Source organism: Centrocercus urophasianus, unplaced genomic scaffold (genome assembly GCF_019232065.1).
Source record: "Centrocercus urophasianus isolate 14NV4802_14NV808 unplaced genomic scaffold, USGS_Curo_1.0 seq_483, whole genome shotgun sequence".
NCBI classification, from domain to species: Eukaryota; Metazoa; Chordata; class Aves; order Galliformes; family Phasianidae; genus Centrocercus; species Centrocercus urophasianus.
This window is the reverse complement of record NW_024885070.1, coordinates 23883-29882: the sequence shown is the minus strand read 5'-3', so window position 1 is coordinate 29882 and position 6000 is coordinate 23883.

The following is a 6000-nucleotide window of genomic DNA, read 5'->3' as shown; positions in this document are numbered from 1 at the left end:
TAAAATAAAATAAAATAAAATAAAATAAAATAAAATAAAATAAAATATAAAAACTCGCACACCCTCTTCCTTGAGCAGGTTCAAGCAGATTCAAGGCTTTATGCTTGCCAGAGTACAACCAGGCAAGGTCTGTGAGGGCAGAAACTCCAAGACAGCAAATGGGTGGAGGTGATTTTATGGAGAGATTAGCAGAGGAAGACAAAGCCACAAGTTCAGACACAGGAAAGGTCAAAAAAGTACTAGGAAAGCACAATCAAAATAACAACACCTTCCAGTAGAAAGAGTGGATCAGCTGCCTCTGAAAGTGCTTGGGTGAAACAAGAGCCTTGCAAAGTTGCTGCTGGGGACCTGGTTTCCCCCACCCCCCAACCAAAGAAGGGAAAATGGATGACAAAAAGACCAGAAGAAACTTTTCTGGTTTCACAATTGTTCATATACTATCAAAGGCTCAACTGTTTAAAGCACATAGCCCTATCCCACACAACCTACTCCTAAGCATGCAGCATGGATGTGGCTCTCATCAGACAGGAAGCAGATAGATCCCAGACAGACTTCTCTTCAAAAATGGGTAATGGAACAGTTAGTCCAGGAGCCTAGACAAAATCTGATCTGAAATATAGCACTTGAATCAAATACAAAGGAAACACAGGAACCTCAGCTTTATCTGCTGATTTTGCTCTATTACTTGTTAAGGCAGACAATCTTTGAGACCTCAAACAGAGATTGAACAGAAAATTAGATTAAAATAGTATGGTAATTCCTACATTTCTCCTGTACTCTTATCCCATTCTGCAGTTCTGAGTGCTTAACCAATCTGGTGGCCTTCTATGATGGATTGACAGCATTGGTGGACAAGGGAAAGGCGATTGATGTCATTTACCTGGACTTGAGCAAGGTGTTTGACATGGTCCCCCACCACATCCTTATCTCTAAATTGGAGGGATGTGGATTTGATGGGTGGACCACTCGAAGGATAAGAAATTGGTTGAAAAGCTGCACACAGAGGGTGGTCATCAATGTCCAGGTGGAGGCCGGTAATGAGCGTTGTCCCTCAGGGGTCTGTCTTGGGACCAGTGCTCTTTAACCTCTTTATCAATGACATCAGTGATGAAATTGAGTGCACCCTCAGCTGATGACACCAAGCTGAATGGTGTGGTTGACACAGTAGAAGGATGGGATGCCATTCAGAGGGACCTCAACAGGTTTGAAAGGTGGCCCGGGTGAACCTAATGACGTTCAACACAACAAAGTGCAAGGGGCAGAGGAATCCCAGGCATTTATACAGACTGGAAGGAGCAATCCTTGAGAGCAGCCCTGTAGAGAAAGACCTCGGGGTCTTGATGGAAGAAAAGCTTAACATGAGCCAGCCATGTGCTCTTTCGGCTCAAAAAGCAAATGGTATCCTGGGCTCCATCAGAAGAGGGGTGGCCAGCAGGGACAGGGAGGTGATTGTCCCCCTCTACTTGGCTCTTCTGAGGCCTCATCTGGAATACTGTGTCCAGGTTTGGAATCCCCTGTACAAGAAAGACAGAGAGCTGTTGGAGAGGGTCCAGAGGAGAGCCACGAAGATGATCAGAGAGCTGGAGCACCTCCTCTACAAAGACAGGCTGAGGAAGCTGGGCTTGTCCAGCCTGGATAAAAGAAGGCTGTGGAGTGACCTCATTGCAGCTTTTCAGTGCCTAAAGGGAGCTTATAAGCAGGAAGGGAGTCAACTCTTTACAAGGGTAGATAATGGCAGGATAAGGGAAAGTGGTTTTAAGTTGAGGGAGGGAAGATTTAGGTTGGATGTCAGGGGAAAGTTCTTTACAGAGAGAGTGGTGAGGTGCTGGAACAGGCTGCCCAGAGAGGCTGTGGATGCCCCGTCCCTGGAGATGTTCAAGGCCAGACTGGATGGGGCCCTGAGCAGCCTGGTCCAGTATTAAATGGGGAGGTTGGTGGCCCTGCAAGCAGCAGGGGGTTGGAGATTCACGATCCTTGAGGTCCTTTCCAACCCTGGCCACACTGTGATTCTGTGATCTTTCCATTTGAACATTCTGTATTATGATAGACCTTTTTTTTCTTTTTCTTCTATTATTTGCTTATAGTTATTGCCTCACATAGAAATAGAAGGCATTGTTTTTAGTCTTTTATCTGCAGAATAATGTTTTTTACCGAAAATATGGCACTACGTACCATTATCTTGCAGTTAAATTCTTCAGAAATTTGAATGTGTACAATGATACCTAACAATTGACAAATGATTGACATTTTTCCTGAGAAAAAGGACTCCTCCCACTCTTCTGTGTGCATTTCAATTCAATACATATTTCCCAATCTTCCAGCTAAAAAACAAAATACTTTTCATTTCTCTGACTTTTATTGTTACCTCCTGGTCCATCATTTTCCCAGCTAGTGAAGAGGGACTAAAAAAAAAGAAAAAAGGATTGAAATACTAAAAGAAATTTAAACAAAACAAAAACAAACAAACAAACAAACAAAAAAAAACCACATGGTTTTGGATCTTAATCTTGAAGCCAAAAGTTTCAGTTTCTACCATACTTAAATCAGCATCATGCAAAAAGACTGAAGGTGAGTTCTACATACAGGAACTTATTTTACTTTTGACTTGGAATTTCACACAGTCAAGCCTGAGAAACCATTTGATAAGAAGATTGGACACTTTTTTACAGAACTCATTTCAGCCACAATCCGCTCCTTGTATCACTTCTGTTTTTAACATTTTTCAAATTTACATTTCAAATATTCATTTAGGGACACCTTGCTGGCAATTTAATATGCTACCATAACTGTATTCTCTGCCCAGAGGTACCATTTCTCTCAGAAAATCCTTGCAAGATAAGCGTACAAAAACCTAATTCCAAAAAGATCACAATCCCAGTGGCTTTATAGAGAAGCACTAAAGCTTTTGTCTCTTCTTGCTAAAGCTTTTGTTGCAAAAACTAAAGCAGGTTTTCTTCCCCCTGTCTTCAGAACGTGGCACTTTAATGGCATGTACTCTGTACATATCCAGTATAACGCTCACCAGTACTATCAAGAGTTAATAAACCTATAGGAACCTAAACAGAGATGCTACAATTTACCCTTCTTTAGAGGCTCTGTGGAACACAAATAAAAAAATAAAAATAAAACAAATAAAAAAGATAAGTTACACCTTCTCTCAGAATCACAAAACAAAAGGACCTCCAGAGTCACCTGGTCTGTCTTTTTCAAGTGGGGACATCTAAAGCTGCTTGTCCAGGACTATGTCCAGGCTCCTTTTGAATATCTGCAAGAGAGACGGGAGAGAATGCACCATCTCTCTGGACAGCCTGATGGTCACAGGGAAGTTCCTGTTTTCCAGTTTGTGCACAACGCCTCTTGTTCTGTTGCAGAGCACCAAAGAGTCTGGCTATGCCTCTTTTGCACCTTCCCTTAAAGTACTTGCACACATTAAAAAGATCCTCCCTGAGTGTCTTCTTCTCCAGACTAAGCAGTCCCAGCTCTCCCTGTCTTTCCTCATAGGAGAGGCATTCCTATCCCTATCCTTTCATCATCTGTGTGGCCCTTCACTGGACTCTCTTCAGCATCTTCATATCTTTTTTGTGCTGGGGAGCTGAGAAATAGACAGAGTACTCCAGGTGAAACCTCACCAGTGCCAAGTACATGAAAGGATCACCTCTCTTCGGTAACAGACTAACTCAACAGCACTAGAGTATACTCAAACACAGATAAATGTGTGTTACATTTAAATTAAAATTTCTCCTCTTTCCTACTGAAGAATTCAAGAATCAATATAATTTTGAATTCTCCCCTCCAAACATACAAAATGAACTACGTTCATTTTGATTCTTAAACTGCTTCCAAAATACTATCTCTCCTTTGTAATGCTGAAGCCGCCAGTAAAATTCAGGCATTCACAAAACTGTTCAGCAATACTTAGACTTACTAAGCAGCGTAACACAATTTGGTTTTGCTTTCCCTGTTTCTTCTATCACTCTTGCCTTTTAGATCATCCACATTTACTATGCTTACTACAGCGTTCTCTCTCCCATACTGATAGTCCTCTGTTACACTCATGAAATACATCTTCAAACCACTCTACCCATTCACAGTAGATATCTTCCTTCATATCAGTTTTTGCTAATTATTATTCTAACTCATGATTTTCTGAGCTACATTAGACCGACTCATTGCCTGCTTATTAATGAAATAATATTTGAATTTCAAATTCTGTCTGCGATGCTGTTAGTAAAACAGTTTTCGTGTTAACAACAAGAGAATCTTTTTCGCAAAGTAATCTCCAGCACAGAGTGTTTAATAAAAATACAACTGAAAAACAGATAAGTTTATGCATTCAGTATAAAAGAATAATGAAGATGTAATACTAATCACTCCAAAAAATGGGGGAAAAAATACAGATTTTTTTTCATAGGAGCCATTTTCCTTAGATTATTATAATTACAACGTATTTTTTGCTACATATCAGAAGTCATATTTGTAAGTAAATAGATAAGGAGTAACCCAAGGCAAAAAAAGATTACAAATAGTACAGTTTCTATTAATGCAGAAGTTGTAAACCTGAAGCTACTTTAAATATAATAAGGGATTAATTCATTTAATAAATACTTGAAACAAGTTAGAGAGCCCTGCAGCAATTCAACCGCAAAATGCCTAGAAAAACAATCCGTGCTGCTGCCCTCCAACCTCTTTTGTTATTTTCTAGCAGCATATTGGCACAACTGACAAAAGAGCTGTTAATGATACATGCTGGATGTTTCTAGTCAAAGAACACTTAAACATCACTGCTCCACCATCGAGCAATGCCAGAAGTCAGACCAACACACACCCCACAATGTCACCAGAAGATCTCTCCAGAACATTTTACTACGTTTTACTAAGCATTGCATTAAAAAAAAAAAAAGCACCATTATATAAAGTAATTCCCATGCCTTTTTACCACAGAGTAAGCATTTCGTACAAGATCTAAATTTAATCACTGCATACTATTAACCTGTGATGAATTAATCATATTTTCCAATCAACCTAAGGGTGTGGTTTACCTTATTTGTATACAGAGGCATAGGATTCCAAATTTTTTTTCCTTTAAACAGAATACCAAACACTAAGCAGCAAACAGTGAACTGATAACTTTATTTTGAATATAAGGTTATAACGTTTATCAGTACTGGAGTGAAACAATGTGTTTTCACAGCGGACCAAAAAGTTCCTGTTGGAGTGTTTGGACACTGCTAAAGAAAACTAGTGGGAAAGAGAATTAGTGAAAATTAGCAGCAGAGGGAATTCAAAAACAAAAGGACTCGTTTGGCTTCCATTCGCACATTTGTTAGTTCATACAAAGTCTCCTAGGAAATTTTGAAAGGGGACCTGTGAAGTGTACAAGCTTTATTTTCTCATTTTATAGGCTAGTATCATAAATTGTCAATTATTTTTAAGTAATCATTGTTGATTTGTGAGATTCACCAGTAAAAATTCACCTCAAAAAGTAAGCAAAACTAAAAGAGAGAAGTCAAATACTCCTTTAAAACTCCCCACCAAACTCATAAAAATTCTTCACTAATAAAAGCATCTTGAAGAGTTTTACATTTCTCCAGGGTAATTATAACGTGCTGCTGAGAACACGACTTCTTTAACCACTTCTAACTATTCTATTTTCTTTTCTTAGTTAGATAATTGGTTTTCTGTAATTATGCAGACATATTCTATTATATAAAGCATAATCATTCTTTAAGATAAAGCTTTTAATTTGTTTGATGTAGTACTCTCTATTTTGAATTCTTTTAACCTTTTAATTATCTAGGTATTTGTTTTGAAATGCAACTTCTCAACGTAGTTGTAATGAAGCATTTTAACAAAGTTTATACCTTTCCCCTCTTTGTAAAACATGTTGTCTTTGTGGCAAACAGGCAACTCACAATTCTAAATAAAGAATACTGGAAATTTTCCACTTGCATATTGTCCTCTGATTTCACAAAGCAAAGTGCTACTGCCTATTATTAAGTA